Source organism: Hipposideros armiger, unplaced genomic scaffold (assembly GCF_001890085.2).
Source record: "Hipposideros armiger isolate ML-2016 unplaced genomic scaffold, ASM189008v1 scaffold_105, whole genome shotgun sequence".
Classification (NCBI taxonomy): domain Eukaryota; kingdom Metazoa; phylum Chordata; class Mammalia; order Chiroptera; family Hipposideridae; genus Hipposideros; species Hipposideros armiger.
This window is the reverse complement of record NW_017731455.1, coordinates 3,104,938-3,127,988: the sequence shown is the minus strand read 5'-3', so window position 1 is coordinate 3,127,988 and position 23,051 is coordinate 3,104,938.

The window sequence follows — 23,051 nt, the reverse complement described above, 5'->3', positions numbered from 1 at the left end:
AACCGGTAACCCTGTTGCTCAGAGCTCACACTCTTGAGCCACTCGGCCAGCCCTGGGATTTTTAAATTTTTTTAATTCACCAGGCTTTGGTAATTCCTCCCCTTCTCAAGGATCTAAGTTAGTTTTCTAGGTCTGTTCCTTCATTTACTATCTGCCTCCCAAGCTTCGTGTGAATGACTACCTGTGATAACTGCCAAGAGACTTTGTTTCTTGTTTGTTTTGTTTTATATTAGCTTTATTGAGATATAATTCATATGCCATATAATTCACCTCTTTAAATTGACTAATTCAATGGCTTTTAGAATATTGACAGAGTTGTACATCCATCGCCTGAATCCATTTTAGAACATTTTCATTACTGCAATTAAACAAGGGTCATACCCCTTAGCTGTCACCTCGTTCTACTCTGCATTCCGTCTCTATAGATTTACCTATCCTGGATATTTCATAAAAATGGAATCCTGCAATACGTGGTTTTCTTGTGTCTGGCTTCTTTCACTCAGCCTCATATTTGCAAGTTCTATCCATGTTGTAACATATAACATATATCACTACTTCATTCCCTTTTATTATTGAATAATATTCCATTGTATGGATACACTGCTAGTTTATCCATTCATCAGTTGATGGACATTTGGGTTGTTTCCACTTTGGGGTTATTATGAATAGTGCTGCTATGAACATTCACGTACAGGGTTTTGTGTGGTCGTATGTTTTCAGTACATTTCTAGGAGTGAAACTGCTGAGCTATATGGTAATTCAATGTTTAGCCATTTGAGGAACTGCCAAACTATTTTCCAGAATAACTACATCATTTTATAGTCCACAAAGGCACTTTGAAAGTGTAAGTGTATGATGCAAATGATTGCAATTTAATAGTATTTATTGAAATGGCAAGAATAATATGTGCTCATTGTAATAATTTAGACAATACTAAAGTAACGCTACCCTTCCTGTCCCACTAATCCCCACATAAAAGCACTGTAAATAGTTTGGTATGTAGTTATCCATCCATCCTTTTTCCTTTGCTCAACAAATTATATATATATATATATATATATATATATATATATATATATATTCTTACCTACTTTTGTTAATATGAAAATACAGCCTTACTATTCACAGGACTCTAACTTCCTTTTTTCAAATTGTGGTAGAATATATATAACATAAAATGTTAACCATTTTTAAGTGGTTCAACACAAATTATATATATATATATATATATATATATATATATATATATATTCTTACCTACTTTTGTTAATATGAAAATACAGCCTTACTATTCACAGGACTCTAACTTCCTTTTTTCAAATTGTGGTAGAATATATATAACATAAAATGTTAACCATTTTTAAGTGGTTCAGTGGCATTAAGTACATTTACATCGTTGTGCTTCCATCACCACCATCCACCCACAGAATTCTTTTTCATTTTGCAAAAGTGAAACTCTGTGCGTATTAAATGATAACTCCCCATTCTCCCTTCCCCCACCCCCTGGTAGATCACAATTCTATTCTGTCCTATGAATTTTATTACTCTAGTTGCCTCAGATGAATGGAATCACACAGTATTTGTCCTTTTGTGACTGGTTTATTTCACTTAGCATTATGTCTTCAAGGTTCGACCATGTCATAGCATATGTCCGAATTTCTTCCTTTTTAAGGCTGAATAATAATCCCTATATATTCGTATACCACATTATGTTTACCCATTCATCTGTGGATGGATACTGGGTTGCTCCCACCTTTTAGCTACTGTAAATAATGCTTCTGTGAACATGACCACACCAATATTTCTTCATGCTCCTGCTTTCAATTATTTCAAGTATATGCTTTCTAACTCCCTTTTTAAAAAAAAATAATAAACTTTTTATTGGAATTTATGTCACTTAAAAAAATCTTAACAGCGTACTAATGTGGTTCTTCCAAGCTACTAAATCACCTTCATATTTTAAATTGCCAGTTTTCATCCACCATATGGGTGTCTTATAATCCGTTTCACCATTCCCCACTCATGAGAAATTGAATAGATAATTACTATGAGTGTTCCCCATGGGCTGGCCATGGTGCACAGCTCTTCATGTGCATTGGTTGATGGGATCCTCGCAACAGTCCTTTGAGGGGGATATAATTATTAGCCCCACTTTAGATACGAAGAAACTGAGCATAGAGAGTTGAAGTGATCTCCCCAAAGCTATCCTGCTAGTAAGGGCTGGAGTCAGAAATCAATGTGCCTGTCTTCCAAGGTGAACCTCAGCATCATAACTAATGACATTCCTGAAAGGTCTTTTTTGGCTGGCCAAGGAGTGGATGGCAGGGGAGGGGATTTGAATGTATGGGGATATTCTCATACCAGGAGCATGAGAGCAGATCTACCTTCCTACAATGTGTGTTTTCTCAGAGATCAGGCTTCATGGAGCTCAGAAAAACCAAAGCAGGCTCCCACCTGCTTTGAGGGCCAGTCCATCAGGCTTCCTCTCTTCTGTTTCCTTTTCTTCTTCTCTTTGACCTCTCACTTGCTCAATCCCACCTTCACCCCTGATCTCCATCCCCACACTGTCCTCCTTCAGACCTTCCAGGTTCTGGGGACAAAAACCCATCTCAGACTGGCTTACATAAACAAAAATAATGTTTTGGTTCGTTTAACTGGGAATGTAAGTGCGTCTGGCCTCAATCACGATTGGATCTAGGGGCTCCAGTGATGTCACCAGGCTCTTTCTCCATCTCCCAGCTCTGCTTCTCACTGGATGGTGACTTAATTCTTTCCTGCAATGGACAGGTTTTCTACATGAAATAGGAAAGTTAGCCACCAGGAACTCCAAAACTACAGCTTCCATGCTTAGCTATCCCACCGGAAGGAGGGCCAGTTTTCTTCTCTCAACATCCATGTATCAGTCTCAGGGAAGGATGCTAATTGGCCCTGCTTGAGTCATATGCTAACTCCTTAACCAATCACGTGTCCAGGAAGATGCAGTATTAGGACAGGTGCAGACTCAACGGCACGGACAGCAGTTTGTGCTATGAGAAAGGAAAGAGGAGTGAGGCAGAAACTGTAACTACCATCGCACTTTGTCTGCCTTGGTCAAACAGTGCCTCCGAGTCAGCAATAAACTCCCCACATGCAGCGAGTACTATTACTGCCACTACCATCACTCAATGAGCCCCTTGCCAGAGAGCGAGTGGACTCTGAGCACTCTTTAGAAAGAACGCAAACCTCAGGTCTACGGAGATAGCCAACCCATCCAGCCCTGTTTCCCCTTTCTGGAGGAGACACCACGCTATCTAAACATTTTGATCATCTGCTGCTCCTTCCAACTCGCTCTCCAGGCTTAGCTCATCTTTCAGCGAGCCTCATTTCTTCCCCACTCTAAGGTACGAGAACATGAGGTGCCCAGATGTACCGGCTGTTTACATTGCACGGAGCATGAGGCTGTGCGTGTGGCTCCCTGATCTTCCCTGGATTCTTTCTCGCTGCAGTCCTAGGCTCTGCTGATTGCTACAAGCCAAATGGTCACGGACAAGCCTGGTCATTACACTGCCTCTTCCCCATGACTCGCTGCAGACCCAACTGGATGAAATATTTGGTTTCCTCATCATAAGGGGGCCTAATATTTCTTCACTGTTTGATTGACTGTTAAATGGAAGCCAGGCCCCTTTGTTTGGTGTGGGGTTTTTTGTTTGTTTGTTTGGTGTTTTGTAGCATATTGTGATTAATTCATCCCTGGCTGCCTCCATGAACAAGCTACAGTACTTGGCACTTGCCTCCTCCTCTCTCGTCTCCCCTTTCCCTTTCTGTACCCCAGTTCCACCTTGATGAAAAGGTTCTCTTCCCTTCTGACGTCGCCAGATACGCTTGCCTATAAGTGAGCTTGGATCAGCATTTCAGACTGCCAGAGACTAGTCTTTGAGAAATAATAACAGTATTTGTTTAAAATTGTTGGATGCTCCTGAACCATGTGCCTGTGCCAAACTGAGAAATAAATCACAAAATATAAACCAGATAAACAGAACCACAAAACTTTCATTTTCAAATGAGTACTCACAAGCTAAAGAAACTAGAATGAGCAATTGGCATTATTGTTATTGTAACTAACTTAGTATGAGTAGTGCTTTATCATTCTCAAAGCCCTTTCCTATCTACCGACTCACTTCATCTTCGACAGACATGTAAGAAGGAAGTAGGATAGGAAATGTTCATAGTTCCATTTGGCAAGTGGAGAAACGGCAGATCCATTTCTTGGGGTGAGCCTCTTCAGGGAGACTTTTGGAATGAAATCCCTAGTGTGCTGACTGAGAACTCAAGTCAAGAAATGAAAAATTAAGTATGAAGTTGGCATCAGAGACTGAAACTGAAGTCTTGTCGATTCATCTTTCTCCTGTGCACATATTCCCAGGGCACCACTCAAGATCAGCCGAAACAAGGCAAATTCTTTAAAAATCATAACCTTGACACCAGCTAAGCCAATGGTATAGCCCCATTTTACAGCTGAATAAGCTGAAATAGGAAGGGTCACTAGGTGACTGCTGTAAATCATACAAGTAGTTGGTGAAGACAGAAACAGAAACAAATTTTTAGCCAGACACAGAGTGTTATTCTACTTTGTGGTGGAGCATAGAATTATTTTCCATTCGCACACTTGACAAGAATGTAGTTCCCATGAAGAAGGAACAAGAATTGCATATTACCGCGACCTAGTCCACTTTCTCTGGAAAGCCAGGAATATAAATATACAGATTACTGTTTATAGGCTAGAACTGTGGGCTTGAGTTGGGAAATCCACAAAAGCTACTCTTTGTACTCCGAGCTTTGGATTCTTGATTTCCTTTGTCAACAGAAAAATGAATGTGGTTCTCTCACTGGATCTTCACCGTTATGGGTCATTCTGAGTGGGCACCATAGGGATAAGAAAACAGAGAGGTGGTAAGAACGAGAATCCTCCAGAGCAACATGGAAGATATGGGGCATGTGTAAATAACTAAAAGAAAAAAAGAGCATGATTAACAGTTAGTCATCTGTCTACTCAGTCAATCATTAATTCAATAACCATCTATTAAAATTCTCAACTGACCTTGAGGTTTTTGAGAGCTTGTTTGGAGGTTCTAGCAGGGGAGCGCAGCTACTCGTATACACTTGACCAAAGAACGGTCCTCTCTTCTATCGGGGAAGGTCGTCCTCTTCAACCCAACGCACAGCTTCGGGAGGGACGCACATGGAGCGGTGAGGGAGGAAGGGGACACCCGCCTAGCCAGCCAGGTCAGCCGAATCAACCCTGGCAATCCATGGGGTGACAGATGTCGCAGCCAGATCGCCCTCACACCCAGACCTTGAGGTTCTTGTGAGGATTAAATGAGAACACATGTGTATGAGGAACCCAGCACGATGCCCACATATGTTGGGCCTTCAGTCATCACTTGGTCCCTTTGTTCCAGGGTCCTACCTCTGTGCCCTCTTGAGCAAGCACCCAGTAACAAGAATGAAAGTGGTGTCTGTGTATGTGAAAGCCAGAGATGGTGTGCAGCGGGTAGTGGTCATGAGGGACAGGCTAGATGGGGCAGGGCCGTCCTGCATGCCCAGCCCTCTGCAGTCTCAGGCCCAGGCTGCTATCAAATTTCTAATAATTCCCATGACATGATCCCACAGCTGTGCAAGTTTAGAGTTTAAATAATCTCACGGTCAAGGGAGGCCCTGGGATACAACAGAAGATGTAATTCGCCTTGAACAAGCCCTTAACCTCTCTAGCCCTGTGTCCTCATTTGCATAACAAAGGGGGTAAGGACTAGATGCTTTTAATGACTCAGCATGGCGGTGTGAGTCAAGGTTTTCCAACATCTTCACTGTGATTTCAGCTCATTTCCTTTTATGAAATCAGTTAACTCTAGGCTTCCTAATATAGTAAAGAGATCACTGGGGTGGGTGGACCAGGGCCCATGGGATGGGAACCAGCCGGCTCTGGCCACTCCCACAGCCACATCTGGCTCCAGGAGTCTGCTCAAGTTTGGGAGCACCCCCACGCCCCATTCTCCAGAGGGATCTGTCTGGGGCAGGGCAGTTGATTCTGGAGTTCTCAAAAAGCACATTAGGGATTTTATTCCAGAAGGCTCACTGTAGAAGTCCATCCTAAGACATGGAACCTACAGAAACAGTAAAGTAGAAACCCCTCACAGTAGGTTCCAGGGACCACCATCTCCTCTGGTACAGACTCACCAAGCTTCAGCAAGAACTCCTGTGTCCAATATTGGCCTGGGCCCCATAGATGCACATAACTTCACCACGTCTGCATTGTGTGGCTGAGGTGACTTTGGTTTGGTGAGATGAAAACCTCTTCCTAGGGTCTCACAATGCGGGAGAGGCAGAAGCAGGATTCCAACCCAGGTCTGTGTAAATCAAAAGAGGACCGTGAACTCTCTAGCTAAAGAGACATCCAAAAGAGCCCTTATGGGGACCAGATTTTCTAAGAGTACAGCCAGAGGAAGGCAAGGGCAAAGGGAAGTCCCTGGAAGAGGAGGCCAGACAAGCCTCCTGCATGTGGGAGACTGCCCACATGCAGACCTTAAGGTCTGGGGAGCACTGCCACCTGGGTATGTCACTGCCTTCTGCACATCTCCTGATACGCTGTGAGACAATCCTCCACCATCCCAGCACAGCCCAGCGTGTCCCAAAGGCTGGGGCCTGGACATCAGCCCCAATTCCTAAAATCACAGGGATGAACACTATGTGTCCCTGTTCAGGCTGTGCCTCATGTGAGCACATTCAGCCAAGAGAAGGAGTACTTTACCTGCCAAGCCATGTGCCCACAGGCACGTGTGTCTACCTTCAGGGAGTGGCTTTCCTAATTCACGTGAAGGCGCCATAGGGGCAAGCTGTGGCCCTCCTTTAAGCAACTCCCTTTTTGGGTCTCTACACTTACTCATTCCATGAATACTTGCTATGCGCCAGGCCATTCAAAGATGATAGAGACCCAACCCCTGCTCTTGAGGAGCTGAAGGTCTGGGGGAGGAGGCAGCCGTACTGTCTGAGACCATGGAAAGGCACAGGCCCAGGAGTGAAGGAGGCCCGCTGAGGGCCCATGTCTGCGTCCCTCATGGCTAATCACCCTTTTTTATGCCCACCTTCTCCTTACTCCCCCTTCCTTGGCAAATCAGAGCTCCGCTAGGCGGATGCCCTGCTCCCATCTCTCCAGCTGCTCTCCACTCATCTGATCCCCCAGCTTAGTCTGACCTGGACTGGTCACCCTTCACCCCCAGGTGTAGTCAAAAGGTCCTTTGTCTCCGGAGACTCGGGGAAATTCCTTCCTTCCTCCCAGCTTGGGGACTGCCACTCTTAATAGGTTCAATATTTGATTGTCAACAGATGGAAGGTCAATTCTCAAAAACCAAGGGCTTTGGGTCTGAATTGTTTCTTTAAGTCTCTCCAACTCTCCACAGGATCTCAGGCCAAGATGTTAGGCTGAACCTAAAATCAATCAGCCCCAGGCTACAGAAAAGGTGGCTCGAAATACAAAATACGCTCTCCAACACGGAGCTATGCTTCCTTCTCCACAGTGTGGACACTCTTTGTCTCTGAGCAATCGAAAGAACAGCACGGATATCAGTCTGAGGTGACCAGCTTCTTTTAAGGATACTTAAAAACAACAACAACAATAATAGGACATCTCACTTACCATTTCCGGGCTGCCATTTATTGAAATCCTGTTTTCCGGAAATCTCCCTCATTTGCTGAAGTGTGGTTATACCCACGTTGGCCTCACCCTCTCCTTGCTTACAGCTTCTTACAGAAAGGAAGTTGGGGGCTTCAGAGAGAGGGAGAACATGGAGACCCTGTGGAGCATGGAGGCAGGACTCTTTTTGGGTAGCCTTTCCAGAAAGCCAGCAAGTACAGAGACTGAGCCCACCTCCTTTCTATCAAACAACACCAACCATGGTTTGCCAAGAGCTATACTGGGAGATGTGCAGACCCCCATAATCAGAGGCCTCAAGTGGAGCAGAGGCTGGGTCAAGACAACCACCCACCATCCCTGGTACCGCGTCACCTAGTCCCAGAAACTGCAGTTGTGAAAAAGGGCACCCAAAGGAGGCATTCTCTCTGTGCTGTTGGAAATGAGAGACCACTTTAGATAAAAAGAAAGCAGCCATTGAACATCCTAAGAGTTTAGATCCTAAAAGCCAATACTGTTCTCCTCTGGAGGACCCTAGGGCTCCAAGCAAAGACCCCCCACCACCACCCACCCTCCCCAAGCAGCAGCTCTTCCTCCCCTCCTCTGTCTCCCAGCCTCGCACACTCAGTTCCTGCTTCTGGCACAAGGGCAGATGGCAGAGAAGATAAATGTCCACCGTAGGGAGACATTCCTTCTATAAAAACCAAGTGCATGGCTAGAAATAGCATCGTAGGACATATGCCAATCCCCCTGAGGGTTCTTACTCTATTATTTCATGAGCACCAAACGACTGGCTTTGCTCCACAAAGTAGAAACAGTAATAAAGGCTAACATTTATTGAGCACTTACTATGTGTCCACACCAGAAAACAGGAGTACTCAGGGAGAGGCCCAGAGAGAAAGCTTTGCGAGAGAGCTGGAAATAGAGTGGAAGCAGTGCTCTTGGCGAGGCAGATCGAGGGCAGAGGCCTGGGGGCGGGAATGGAGTCGGGAGCGGGACCCCACCATACCTGTCTGAGGGAATGTGGATTGACTGCAGGTCGGGATCTCACCTGGAGGGCCTGCACGTCTCACGGAGGAAAGGCAAGTTTTAGTGGCTGCTTCCTTGCACCAGTCCCTTTATGGGGCGATTGAGCCCGGGGCTGAGCGAAGCAGAAAGGTTTTGACAGTTTCATTTTATTTTGTTCTAAACAAGAGATAATATGAAATAGGCACCTGGGAGTGGTTTAAATTAACAACCCAAACCAAACGAACAGCTGCATCCCAGAGAGGCAGGGAGAAGTTTCCTGCTTTGGGCCATATTTCCTTTCAGCAACATTACATTAACACTTATGAAATACAGCCGAAAAGTCAGGCAGTATTGGAGGGCAAGAGGAAGGTACTTCCAAGACTCTGTGTGCAAAACGTACTGTCAGTTAATTGGCCATGTAAGCCTGGGTTTTCAACTCATCTGCAGAAGTCTCAAGGTTAATGAAACCGTCACGTATGCATGGATGTTGTGGAAGGGGGGAAACAGAAGAAATAATTGACAATGCTCTCCATCTAGCTCTGCAGTGTGGGCTATTCTTATCTAGCAGTACTTATCAAAGTCAGATATGTGGGCGGAATGGGTCTCTGTGTGCGTGTGCGTGGGTATGCATATGTGTGTATATAACCACGCTAATGAGAACAATTATATTTCTCCATCTGGAGTCCATTAGCCGTGATTAGGATGACGGACTCTCCCGCCCTTATTACTATCAGGATTAGCTAACCCCCCATTATTACCCAGGCCACCTTTCTCAATGCGCTCCACAGAGCGGAGAGGATGGTTTCCTGTCATCCAAGCCGTCTCCCTCTCTCCCACTCCGGAGCCATGGTAAACTCCCTCACCCCATCTCAATTACAAGAGTCCTAATGGGCCCTCCCGTCCCAAGTGACAGGCCTCTGCAGGTGTTTAGGAGGCTGGGGAGGTGGGGCGGGGGATGGCCAGCTGATCCGCGTGGTCACGAGTCTTACGTTCACTCCTCCGGGCTCACTGCTCCAGGCTCGTGGCACCAGGCCTGCATTTTGCAGGTGTTCAGCAATTATCTCGGCCCAGTTACCTCATCATTTCTTTGAGTAGATGGAAAAAATAAATAAGGCACATTAGAAAGGTTGTTATTCCAAAATAAGAAAAGCCTAAGAGACAGGCAGGACTCCAAATGGAATGCTTGATTCCTTCAATCAAGCCTGTGGCTTCAAGAACTGGACCTGTCCCAGCTGCGTCCAAGACTGAGACAAGGAGACGACTTAGGGGTGCTCTCTGGATGAAAACACCAAGGACGTTAGTAAGACTCTAGGACTTTGGGATTTCCCTCCTCCCCAGTAGCCCCGTTTCCCCCTTCCCAAAGAAACTGATTTCCTGGCCACCTCTCGCCCACCCTCACCAACAGGCAGCAACGGCAAGCAGGGACTTTAAAAACAAAGTTTGAGGCAAGAATTTGATATTTTCCAAAAAGTCATCAGAGAAGTCACTAGGAGTGAAGTCAGAACACTGTTGAATTAGCTGGCCATTATTTAATGCTTTAGTAAGCACGGTTTTGGTTTACTGGGAATGTAGTTGGAGGTATGCACCATGATTGTTTCAGGACTCGGGTCCTCTGCGTGAAGCATCCCCTTGGCGTGCCTGAGAAAGCCGTGTCCTCAGGCTTCAAGGCAGAGAGGTCCCCCCCCCCGTGGCGTCTCCAGCTCAGAGAAGCCTCCTCCATTTACCCCAGGGTGGTGTTAACAGTTTTTATTTGTGCATCAAAACATGGAAAAGCACTGCTCTAAAGGTCTCATTTTACCCTGCTCTGCTCTGCATTGTCGTTCACCCTTTTTTTTTTTTTTTCATGATTAGAAAGCCAAAGCTGTAAAGGATCCTTACCTTGGCCAACCATGTCCTCCACTGGCCAGTGAGAACACTGAGGCCCCAAGAGTTCCATGACTTGCCTGAGGTCACACAGCCCCATTGCAGAAGAGCAAGGACTAGAATGCAGGCCTCTTGGCTCCTAACCGAGTTCTCTTCTAACTACTTCCTGACTTAAAGCGGATATTTTCCCTGCCTCCTGCACTTCGGAACCTTGTCCAGCTTCTCCCTGTCTCGTGTCCCTGTTCCCTGCTCACCAGCAGGTGCTGATTTGAACTTCCAGGCTACAAATCTGAATGATGGAGGCATCAGGAATACATCCAAGTGGGAGAACGGACAGCTCTCATGCATCCTGACTCAGAGGAGAAGAGGGGCCATCTCTGCTCTAATCTGCCATCTTGGCTACGGTCAGGAGAGTCTGCAAGGCATTCCCAGGAAGGCCGCTCCGGGATAACCTTCTGTGTCCCATGCAAATGCGGACATGAGCTGCCCTAGTCGGTTTGGGTTCATGTCAACCCAGGGAAACCTCATCCTGACTGTTAATCCCCTTTCACAGGCCATTGGCACTGAGGTCGCCATGGCATCCAGGACTCATAAATTCGGAGTGAGCAGGCTTCAATGTGGGCAGTATGGGGGCACCATGCGGTACCACAAATATCCCTTTCCAAGCCAATTCCAAAGTCTGAACTTTGGGACACAGGGAAACTTCTGTGAAGATGAACAAAGTATACAGCTCTTGTCAGACCAACTTGACCCTACTTGAAACCATCTGAACTTCTGCCCCTGTGTTTAGAGATGTGAGGGGGTTTTTTTTGTTGTTGGTTGGCTGGTTTTTGGTTTTGGCACTATCTATATGAATGTTCAACCCTCTGCAAATAAACAGCCTTCCACCTTAGTTAGAAATGGTTTAACCTTATTAGTGTCCCCAGAAACCAGGGGTGATGGATTTGTTCTAATTTTTCATTGGGAAGAGGCAGGATAATTCTTATTCTCAATGCTTATTCCTGGAGGTCAAGAAAATTAGCAGTTCCCATGTAAGCTGCCATGTCTGCGCCTCAGAAAACTGACATGACGCATAATGTCATCCAAACTATAGCTGACAACCATTTGGAGATTGGATGGAGAATGTTAAGGTGGCTGTATAAGTTGTCTAAAGAAGTTCAAGATATTTTAAAAGAAATAAAAATATATGTAGTGGTGACAAGGAAGCTGGAGGATGGGTGCTTTCCAAGAGTTTTGGTAGAAATGAAAATTGAAACAACTTTTCTGAATGGATAAGTTGACAAATATATATATATATATATATATATATATATATAAAAGACCTTAAAAATATATACCCTTTGACTCAGCAATTACCCCAAGGAAATAATCAGAGATGTGCACAAAGATATACATATGTGAATTTTCATGACAGCAATTCTGTATAGTAAGAAACAATTAAAATAATTTAAATGTCTAATAATATCAATTCACTTTTTTTTTAAATGATGCAAGAGCCACTGAAACTAGGGAATTAGAAATTAAAATAGGGAACTTTTTCATAAGACAATTGTAAGTAAAAAAGAAGTCAAGCTACAAAAGTTTCTCCAGTATTATTTCAATTTTATAAAAATGTGTTTGTGTGTGTGTGTGCGTCTGTGTTAATTAGAACCTATATTTGAAGGTTATCTCCTAATAGTTCCACAATGAACATATGTTGTTTTTATAATCAGAAATTAAAATCTTAAGGAAATGAAATCAATTCTTTCTGCTTTGAAATAGAGAAACAATGGAGTAAATAGTACCTTTTTTATTACTAATCTAATCATCTCAGCTCTCAAACAAAATTTTTCTCAAACACCAGATCTTGATGGATATTCAAGTATTGATTGGTCAATACCCTGAATCAACTAAACTCATCCAAGGCATGAACTTAGTTTTATCACATATGCATTGCGCTGTAATTTTACAGGCAAAGCTGAATGTTCTTCCCATGCAGATAGATCTGCATGCCTGATATCTTCCTAAAGCTACAGGACAGAGACTGTCTCTACCCCATCACTACCGTCACTTTCTGCCATAGAGCATCTTATCTGGAGAACAACCAAGGCAGAGCTTTTCCATGAATGGTCTCATATTATTTTTCTACATTACTTGACTTCCAAAGCCAGAGAGATCCTGGGAATGCCAGCCTTCATACGAAGAAAGTGATGCCTACAGGAAGACAGACCACAAAAGATAAACCAGAATGGTATCTTTGCTCAAGAAGTCACCTTGTATGTCTGGAAAAATCATAAAACAAACTCAGGGATTTCTCGTATCAATATGAAAACAACCATTGCCAACCAAAAAGAACTCAGAAAGATTTTTGGTGGCATAAAATGTGGTCTTTGCCACACCACGAGTTAGCCACGCACTGTCTTTACAGCTCCCACCTCCATCCTCACACCCGCTGTGGCCTGCCGAGGCTCTGCTGTCCAAGGTGCAGCTTATCATCTCCAAGTACATCTACTGACCCAGACTGTGCCTCTCTCCTCCCTTGCTATCAAAAATACTATTCCCCCGAGAATGGCTGGTTAGCGGCATTGATAGGAAAGCAAGCTGACTGAATTTTGTTCACATTACGATGTAAATGACTATAGCCTAGTTCTCCCTGAGGGTGTCTTTTAAGTGACAATAATTCATTTCTTTTTCAAGTGTAGCCTTTGAACCATGTACATTAGAATCACCTGGGTGCTTATTAAAATGATGGGTTTCTGGGCCCCAATGCCTATCAGAATCAGAATCGCTCCTGGTAGGCTCCAGGGATCGGCATTTTAAACAAGCCCCTTCGTTTCTTATGCTTCCTAAAGTTGGTTAACTGGTGGAGTATGGAGGAGAGTGGATATCTTTGAGCAAGAAGGCTTCACAGTTAAATGACCCACTTTCCACTCCACCCACATAAAAAATAAAACAGGAGTTAGTAATTCCATTAATACTTAATAAATGCTTTTTATGCAGCAGGCAATGTTGTCATCTGCATTCTAACAACGCAGAAACTGAGGCTCAGAATGATTAGGTAACTTCCCCAAGGTCACACAGCTTTTAAAGGTTGGATCTAGCTTTTCAACCTAAGCAGCTTTAAGAAAGCCTCCTGAGGACCTACTTCAAATATCAAGTTATAACCTGTCGCAATCACAACTTCCCCAACTTAGCTAAGATAGGCAGCAGTGCCTCCAGCTCGAAAGACTGAAGACAAGGAGAGAGAGAGAGGCAAAAAAAAAAAAAAAAACCTAACTTAAGTGGTGAATGATTTAGAACACTGCACCACGTGTCAGTTCTCATTGAACATTTTGGACACCAATTTAGGCTGGTTGATGTATTATAGTTTTGCCTGAGAAGGCTCAGAACTTTGAAACTGTTCCCTTAGTGCTTTGATTACACATTTGTTCTGACTTGAAAAAGGATTATGTTGTTAGGAGCCACACACTCCTTCATAGTGGCTGGTTGGAGCTGTTTCCATCTGTAATGATTGTTTAATGACTATTTAAGAAAGAGCCACCTGAAGTTCTCTAATCACCCAATTTTTATTAATCGCTCAAGGAAATCTCACAGGTGCAGAATTGCTTAATTGACAGGTAAGCCATGAGTTGTGCAGAGCCCCCTTTCTCCAGAGAAGGAAACACAAGGCTGATGGCAATGTGACCTCCACCCTACCCATCACCATAGAGAGAATAGCACCTTGGTTCCCCCAGAGGAAACAACAAAGGGGTTTGAAAGACAGGATGGACAGGAAAATGACAGGGGCCAGACGCAACAGATATTATGAAGAGGATAGGGACAAGGTCCAGAAAAATCACTAAAGGAATGGGGGTCAGAGACCTCCTTCTCCCCCTACCCTGATAAGCATCCTGGAAATCCAAGATCCTTTACTCCATAGGCTGTTGAAATCTTCAACATGTGGGGTTTGTTGTTTTGTTGCTGAGTAGTTCAACAAATAGCTCTTGATGAACCAGACACTGTGCTAATTGCTACAAAATTGGTACACAGGTGAACAAAGCACAACCTTTACCTATGAGGAGCTTAGAGTGGGGTAGATCGGGAGACATAGGTATAATACTGCAGTGATACCTATCATTTATTTATCCCTTCTATGCACCACACATTGCTAAGTGGTTTGCAAACATAATTGAAGGACATTGTTCCCATCTGCATATGAGAAAACTGAGACTTAAAGTTAACTTAGGCTCCTTACCCAAAATCACGTAGCTAATAAGTGATGGAGCCAGCATTTGAACTGAAGTCTGGCTCCGAAGCTCATGCTGTTAACAACTCTCTTCGAAAATGAATTTAACTTAATCACTATTGTGCATATGAAAAGCAAGATGTGCCCAGGGCACGGCAGGAACACTAAGAGTAAACACTTGGTCCAACTTAAATTCAAAATCTGGATCTAGCACTTACTAAACAAGAAACCTTGGGCAAAGAACTTAATCCCTCTCAGCTTTGGTTTTCCCACCTCTAAAATGGGTTCAATATCAGCCACATCGGGATTATCTTAGAACGAACGGGGATAAAGTACATAAAGTATCCAGCGCAGAATCATCTAGTAGGTCACGTTGTAGGTGCTCAGTTAATATTGTTTTCCCTTCCCTTTTATGGCTGCTTTTCAGCTGGGAAATGGTGGGGGCTGGCAGCACAAAGCCAAAACAGGCCCGAAGTACATGGGTTAACAAGAACTCCAGTGCACTGCTGGTGAGGTTTTAGACAGGGCCAGCCACTGTAAGGAGCACTCCAATATTACCCAGTGAAAGTTAAGCAAGAAAATGCAACTCGGTCCATAAGGGGACAGCATGGGATATTCATCGTAGCGTTATCTGTGACAGTAAAAATGTTGAAGCAATCTAGATGTCCATCACTTAGAAATGAGTAAGAAGATTATGGGAAATGTCTATTATCAGGGGTAATGTACCAGCCATATATACAACATTGAGAGAGCTGAAAAACATAGTTTTGGAGTAAAATGTAAGAGCCATAAAAAGATCTATAGCCCAATTCCATTCATACAAATATAAATCATGAATCTTTGGAGATCCAAGATGGCGAAGTAGATAAACACTATGCCTACTTCCTTCCGTGAACAAATTAAAATGACAGCTAAATTATAGAACAGTCAACCTGGGAAACCATCTGAAGTCTAGCTGAACAGAAGTTTTATAACTAAGGATATAAAGAAGCCATGTCGAGACTGGTAGAAAAGGCGGAGACGAGGAACTGGCTAACCCCAAAACTCCATGCGGCGGTTGACAACCCCGAGGGATATCTCGGCCACAGAGGTTCCCCCCAGAGGAATGAGAGACCCCAGCCCCACACTATCCTCCCCAGCCCAAAGTACTGGTGTCAGGAAGAGGAGCCCCTACAACTCTGGCTGTGAAAAACAGTAGAGACTCCGACCATACAGGTAGGATGGAAGGCGACGAGAAACCCAGGCGTCCCCTTAAAGGGCCTACGCACAGACTCTCTCACTCCCAGGCACTCACCTTAGGCTCCAGCGGAGGGACAGTAACTCAGGGAGTATTGGGAGTGAGTGCTGGAGGACAGTCAGCATTTGTGCTGTGAGGGGTCCTCTTGCAGTGCAGCCAGCAGGCTGGCGCCATCTTTCCTGTGTTGAGCCCACCCCCTACGCTTATGGCCAATCTGAATATGATTGGTCTGGTGAGCTCAGCAACTCCACCCAGCTGACTTACTGAGTGAGACTCCACCCCACCCAACACTAGAGGCGCTTTCTCTAAGAGCAGCCAGCCCTGCCCGCATTGATAAAAAGAATCCTTGCACACTCAAAATAACATTACATATCTTGCAATGAGGCCCATGTATCTAATGTATATATCTGTGTGAATAATGACTCCCAAAGATGTCCACCTCCAAATCCCCAGAACCTGTAACTATAGCATGTTTTATGTCAAGAGGGAATTAAGGTTGCTAATCAGATGACCTTGAGACGAGCAGCTATCCTGGATTCTTCAGGTGGTCCCAATGCAATAACAAGGGCCCTTATGAGTGAATGAGGGAATAAGAGAGCGTGTGTAATAGTGATACAGGTGAGAAAGACAAGACCAGCCATTCCTGGCTTTGAAGATGGAAGCGGGCTGGGAGCCAAAGGGTGCTGTCAATGTCTACAAGCTGGAAAAGACAAAAAACCAGATTCTTCCCTAGAGCCTCCAGAAGGAACACAGCCCTGCCAACATCTTGATTTTAGCCCAGTGAGACCCATTGCAGGCTTCCGACCTTCAGAACAGTAAGGTAATAAGTTTGTGTTGTTTTCATCTACCCCTTTTGTGGTCATTTGTTATAGCATCAATAGGAAACTAATATACTGGCAAATGCATTAACATGAGTACCAGTGGTGGCAGAGGAAGGGAGGTGACAACTGGAAATAAAGGGAGTGCTGTGCATGGACCAAAGGTGATATTATGCCATGTGCTGAAGGGTAGGCTAAACTTAACTCTGTACCTGAGGTGAAGGAAAAAAAGAGAGAGAAAAGAATGAAGGGGGGGTGGGTGGGAGGGAGAGGGGACAGAGAAAGGGGGATGAGGAGCTAGTTTGTTAGGTGGCACCTGTCATATGGTGCCCTCATGTCCAGTACAGTGCCACAGATGCACTAAGTGAACCAATGCATAGATGAGAACTGATGACCTTAAAGGCAGGATGAACACTAAAGGAGTAATCACATTAAGGTGGTTAGATTAAAGCAACCTCCAGAGTGGGCTGGAGCCTGGTCTATGGTTTTCCCTGGTTTGAGGCTGTGGTACTAAGCTGTTTTCCATACCACACCAACCAAAAGGTACTTCGGGGTTGGGTGTAGAAGATGAACTCAAGAAAATAGGAATTACCTTTAAAAACGGTGTTGTAATACCTGTTTTACAGAATCTCTTCCAGAAAATAGAAGATGGAACATGTCCCAAATCATTTTATGAGGCTACCAGAATCCTGATACCAAGACTTGATAAAGACAGTACAAATAAAGAAAACACGAATATCCCTCATGAACTTAGACACGAAAGTCTTCAACAAAGTATTAGCAAATCAAATCCAGCTGTATATAAAAAGAATTATATGCCATGACCAAGTGGGATTTTCTTCAGGTATGCATGGCTGATTGAACATTTGAAAATCAATCAATGTAATCCACCATATCTACAGGCTAAAGACGAAAAATCATGTTATCATGTCAATTGATGCCGAAGAAGCATTTGACAAAACCCATTCACGATAAATATTTCTAGCAAACTAGGAATAGGGGGAAACTTTTCAACTTGATAAAGAGCATCTACAATAAACACAGCTAACATCGCTACTTAACGGTGAAAGACTGAATGCTTTTCCCTCAGGATCAAGAACAAGGCAAGGATGCCTACTCTCACTGCTCTTCTTCAATATAATACTGGGTAAAAAAATAATAATAATAAATAATAATAATAATAATAATAATAATAATAATGTACTGATTGGGCCTCACAGCCTGTGGGCCTCACCCTTGGTGTTTAAGCTGCCCAAACAGCAGCATTTCAGTCTGAGGTCCCTACCACTGATGTCTCTTATACGCTTTTATTTTTTCTAATAAAAAATTTCCCCTCAACATTGATTATTGGACTCTAATTCTCACTGGATCCCTTTGTTCTTTTGAAGCTAAAGAGCTTCCCAATTTACCATTAATCCAGTCCAAGATAAGAAAAAAGAATCCAGATTTTATGTTGTTTTGTATTACCTGAAATCAGAATAAGAGCTTGCCTTTTTTTTTTTTTAATTTTATTGGGGAACAGCCATGGTCATTGGTTTCACACTGCTTTCATGCTACAATGGCATAGTTGACTCTTTTAGGGAGGGCGCAGCTCACAGTGGCCCATGCGGGGATGAAACCGGCAACCTTGGTGTTATCAGCACCACGCTCTAACCAACCGAGCTAACCGGTCACCCCTAAGAGCTTGCCTTTTCTAACCCTCCACAAATGGCAAAATGCTTTCTTGTTAATTAACTAATCAGATCTGATCCTCTCCTCTCACCGCTGTGCCTTTCCCTGGATCCCCACTGGAAGAATGAACTGTTCCCTCCTCTGAACTCCCATAGTGCTTTGTACGTGCACCTATTGCCACACCTGGCGCTTTCTATTAAAGCACTCGTTCGGGTCTCTCTGTACCGTTAGACCAGGAGGGACCGTGCAGTGATTAATATATTCAATAACATCTCCCCAGCACCTAGAACAGGCTTAGTAACGGGTTTTGGGTGTAGTTCCGTTGAGAGGTAAGTATCTGGGTCACGGAGAAGGGACTCAGCAGCTGGTAGCTGGAGATGAGCATGAGAGAGACGAAGACGCTGGGACGTGGGCCCCCTGAAGGACTCCATCAAGGTCACACAGCCAGATGATGGCAGAGCTGGGCTTTGACACAGATTTCTTGCCTTTCATTTGGATAAACAGACCCTTTTCACCTGCTGATGTTCTGCCCTGTAGCTCTAGAGGGACCATACCCCAGGAAAGCAGCTGAGGGTTTTTCATTCATACCTTGTGGAAGCGAAAGAGAAAGGAAACAGCCTTGTTCCTGCTGTGCGGAGGGGCAGCACAGACACAGAAAAACTGCCGGCACTCTAAGTGCCTCTGAAAACAGAATGCAAACCTAAGTGCCTCTGAAAACAGAATGCAAACCACAGAGCCCAGCCTATCACGAGTTCAACCAAGTTTTTCCGTGTTGAACTCTGAACTTGGAGGAGTCTGGAATCTTTAGCAATTGCTTACTGCCTGCAGGATAGATGCAGTTAGTCCCGTGCCTTCTGGGCATGCCCTTAGCTGCGATCCTCATTGAAGTGCTTGTGCTGCTGCTTTCAAAACTGCTCAAATTCCTTCACTCAAGTGTTCTTAGCACTTATGTTGATAGGGAATACTTCAAAGGGTACATCTTTACTTTATCAAATCTGATCTAATTTTAAAGATGGAATCAAAGAGGTTCATTCTGAGTCTAGTCAAATTCGCCAACCAACCCAGAGAGGAGGCATCAATGCCATGTGGTTTGTGTAATTAACCTAAACTGAGAGGCCCCCAAAGGCACCAGGGTCTTGGGCCATCCAGACCCGGAGACCCCTGGGTGGAGGAAGGGGCCTCTCTCCAGATGAAGGGAAGGACCAGTCTGGCACCCTGGGACCCATGGCTGGTCCTTCTCCATAACGGTCAAAGACAGAATGGGTGTTCTGGGCGAGCTCTATGAAGACAGAAAATATAATGAGCTTCTGTGTGCCTGGCGGTCTTTAGAACGGGCTGTGTGATGTAGGGGGGCTCCGGACGCGGGCAGCCGAGGCCTGGAGTATTAACCTTCGCCCTCGGCTGCAGGAACAATTACGCTGCTCTTCTCCCACCCTGGCACTTTTCATATAATCCCAAACTTGATGTCAGTGCTAATTTGCCCCTGATACCTGTGTTTGAAGCTGGATTCAGCTGCCTAGCCTGACAATAATATCCAACTGAGCTATTATAATTGTTATAGTAAAATGTCTCTCTGCATACAACACAGCAGGTCAGGGGGAAAAGCATTGATTTTGGTATTCAGAAAAGTTCTCTGGGGCTCAGAGAAGAGACCATCCTGGCTGGTTTGACTTTATTTGGAAATGTATATACAGGGGCAGCCATTTCACATTGAAATTGAACAGGAAGGCAAACACTCGGGGATTCAGTTCTCAATGTCCTCAGCTCTGGGGTCTCCCTTTTGAAAAGCTCTTCAAAAGTTCTCACACACAAGCTGCCCCCACCCCGTTGTCTTTGGACCTTGGAGGGAATCATATTCCTCTACCGGCCTCTGAGAGGTCAGTGGGAAATGATTGCAGAGACTTTGTGCGAGGCCCATGCACACTGGCCATGAGAAGCCTCCAAGGTTTGGATCTCTGCCTCTGCATTCTGGTTATCAAGGAGGTGGGCATCACTTTCCCTTTCCCTCTGAGGAGAAAAACCAGGCCCGGCCTGGGGAGGTGGAGAACCCATCTGAGCCCTGAGGCCTCTAGGTCTCCCCAGGTTGCCTGGCCCCTTCGCCTCTCGCTAAGAGCTCGCCATCTGTCTCCCCTCCAAATGCTTCTCTACCCAGCAGCCAGAGTGACCCTCTAGAAACAGATCAATAAAGACAGAATCCTGAACTTGACCTTGAGGGTTCTGTGATCTGTCTGGACTACCTCTCTCCCCAACGTGCTCTCTCTCTAGCTAGGGCTGGCTTCATGGACATGTGACCTCTGCAGCCACCAAGGGCCCCACATACAGAAGGTTCCTGTTCTTGCTGCTTTTGAAATTCTTCATTTTGTAACAAGGGGTTCACATTGAACTTTGCACTGGGCCCTGCAGATTATGTAGCCAGTCCTGCCTTCCACCGGGTTCCACACGCCTTCCCAAGCTTCCTCCTACCAGAAGCCTTCCCACAGCATGGAATGCTCCTAAACCACCATCCCCACCGCAGACACTGCCTGCTGCTTACTTCACTCTTACTCATCCCTTGGATCTCAGCTAAACTATTACCTCCTCCAGGAAGTCCTCTCTGCTCTGCCTCCCGACCTGGGTCAAGTCCCCATTACTGACTCTTAGAGCGCCATGTTCTTCTCCTCCATTGCTCTTTCTACAGGCTCATGTGTCTATTTATTATAGAGTTATACACATTTGATTATATTTATACACGTTCCCCTCTGGAATATAAGTTCCTAGAGAGTGGACATCACATCTGATTTTTGTCTCACCACTATAGCCTCAATGCCCAACACAGTAGTGCTAGACACACCATAAATATTCCATAAACATGTGTTGAATTAATTACATAATGTAAGAGGAGGAAGCAAGAGAGCATAGTGGTTGGGAGGCAGGTTCTGCCATCAGACTTCCCGACTTCATATCTATTTTTGCTGCTGGCTGTGTGACCTCAGGTAAATTCCCTAACCTCTCTGTGCTTCACTTTTTTCATCCGGAAAAAGAGGATAAAATGAGTAACTCATAGAACAGGTAGTAAGTGTCGGAGCAGGACAGGAATCCATTACAGTCCATCTCCTTGGCCTGCGGTTATGCCAACAACATCATAGTTGAGAAAGGATAGTAAATGGGATTACCAGGGAGTTGCAAAAGCCCAGGGTGCAGCTCTGGCTCCAGTCCTCCCTACAGATGTTTCTCCACTTATGACAGGGCTACTTCCCAACAAATCCATCCTAAATTAACAATATCATATGTCAAAATGCACTTAATACACTTAACCTACCAAACAACATAGCTTATCCTAGCCTACCCTCAACATGCTCAGAACACTTACATTAGCCTACAGTTGGGCAAAATCATCTCACGGCTGCTACCCAGCATCACGAGAGCATTGTACTGCATATAGCTAGCCTGGCAAAAGATAACAAAATTCAAAATTCCAAGTATGGTTTCTTCTGAATGCCTATGGCTTTCACACCATACTACAGTTGAAGGGTTGTAAGTCAGGGACTATCTGTATTTATGTGACCTTGAACAATTTTCTTAGCCTTTTTAGGTCTCATCTATAAATCAAGGATAATAAGAGATGCATCCCATAGGGTTGCTGTTATAAGAGAGATAAACTTTGTAAAGCACCTGGCACCAGGCATGGTTCACAGTAAATACTCAGGACAGTGTAGCTGTCAGTGTTATAGCAAAGCCACTCCACATATGAAGCTGGAGTCCCTCTCGCAAACCCTCACATGTCGGAGCTGCCTTGTTCCCATAGTCACAGCTACCAATCTTTCTAAAGAGGGCTCAGATTATGTGTGTAGAGGAAGGCATCTTTGTCCAGAATCCCTTCAATGTCTAGCATTCCCTCGATGAACTGTGCTGGTGGCAACACCCCTGCTTTCCAAATTAGGGGGTGCCGTTTCCCAGCGTGGGAGGTTTTCAGAAAGCTAGAGGCCTGTTCTCCATTCACCTCTCCCTGGGGATGACAAGAGCCTGGAGAGCAAAGGGTTAACCCCAGTGGTGCTGTCCCTTGTCCATTAAGGAGTGGGGTGGGGGAGGACAACCTCATGAAGCCACAATGGCTAGAATGTGCTTATCTGGGATTAAAGCAGAAATCTGATTCCTTCCTCAGCCAGGAACTTACAGCTTCAAGGAAAGAAAAAAATCACATCGTGCTCCAGCCCATCAGAGTCCTCAGCTCACAGGGAACACGCTTTGTGCCTGCTGATCATGTGACCTCAGTAAGACCAGGCCTTCCTCTCCTTTCCTCAGAATGAGTCCAGCCAGATGGTGAGGAGAACTCAGGTGCTTCTGGAAGGGCGGGGCCTCAGGCCTTGGCTGCAGTCCAGACACATCCTGTTCCCCAGGTGAGCTGGGGGGCCCTGGCGGGAGGCCTTGGAGCAGCAGATAGGGGCCAGGGAGGTTGAGAAGGTGAACAACAGGGTCCCCCCCCACGTCAATCAATAACACTACAGGTTTAACATAGGTATTGGGGTTCTAGGGAGCGTTCTCTTTGGGGGCTGAAAGTCACTTTTTAAAAGTAACTACCGTGGGCCGGCCGAGTGGCTCAGTTGGTTA